Here is a 1,162-nt window from a genome sequence, read left to right on the forward strand (position 1 = left end):
GGGGGTTAGAAAATATCATAACTTCTTCAGAAAAATAATAACATTTGAAATCAAAAGCCTAGAAATGAACGATCTTATTTTGTGCTACAATCTCTGAGAAAACACAGATTGCTGTTGTGTAAATACGCTGCATGATGTGCACAGTAGTTGTTGACGTCACTGTTTATCACAAAAGTGGCACCACAGAACGGACGGAACTACAGGACGTGTTTATAGAAACCAGCCTACGCATGTCGGCACATCGGTACATTAACACAGAACAGAAACCTGTTTTGTTTTCCTTCCTTTTTTCGGGGGGGAGGGGGGGTACTTTTTTCGTTTTCCTTCTTCTCCAGGAACACGCAAGAATTCCTCCAGATTGCTCTAAATAGGCAATAAACAAAGATATTAGCTTCAGTGTAGCCAGAAATAAACGAGTTAAGATTGGTGTAGACGGAAATAAAAATAAAATCTGAAATCTAAACATACAGAAATAATACGTTAGCTTCTAGATCTGTCATGTAGAAGTGACCTTACTTCTTGGAAGACAAATAAACCAGCTAGCTTATAATGTGTGGTCATGGATAAAATAGGTGAACTCCTTTGCAGATATAAATAATGAAGATTACTTTCATGTTCACAGGTATCAAGATTGTAGCTACTAATTAAGCTTTTGTGTAGACCGACATAAAAGATTTGCGCGTCTGTGTTCTGCAAATTGCTTGTTGTAGCAGGAGATGTTTTTTGATTGTTTTTGTTGTTTTTTCTTGATTTTTTTGCTTGCATTTTTTTCTCCTGCGACTTGAATTATCCCGACAGAGTACCAAACCGCACTTCCGTCTGCCTGTCGTCTGCTTCTCGTCACCTCCAAACACGGCAAAGCGGTCTGATAAAGCCAGTTGTCGCCCCTGATTCCCCTTTGATATTTTCTCGCTGACTGGTGTAAGCTCACAGGTTGACAGATTATGGATTCCGCGCTAAAAGGATCCGTCTGGGTACTGGGTACACATCACTTCTCGATGCGGCAGTGTTGCTCTAACTCTGTCCCTTTAGAACTTCCCTGGGGGTGTCAAAGGTCGCCACTAAACCTTTTCATTTGATCGTAATTTCAGATCATTTTTCTTTTCAACAAAAAGTGATCTATTCTAGTTTTCAGACGTCTCACGAGCCTTCTGACTCCCCC

At 40.4% G+C, this 1,162-nt stretch overlaps 1 protein-coding gene across 1 annotated transcript in view; it reads left to right on the top strand.

Moving 5' to 3' along the window:
* The window catches only part of LOC101856817 (atrial natriuretic peptide receptor 3), a gene marked incomplete at its 3' end in the record, with an annotated part of 213,434 nt that overhangs the window by 138,438 nt on the left and 73,834 nt on the right, over positions 1-1,162 (top strand).

Source organism: Aplysia californica, unplaced genomic scaffold (genome assembly GCF_000002075.1).
Source record: "Aplysia californica isolate F4 #8 unplaced genomic scaffold, AplCal3.0 scaffold00312, whole genome shotgun sequence".
Taxonomy (NCBI): domain Eukaryota; kingdom Metazoa; phylum Mollusca; class Gastropoda; order Aplysiida; family Aplysiidae; genus Aplysia; species Aplysia californica.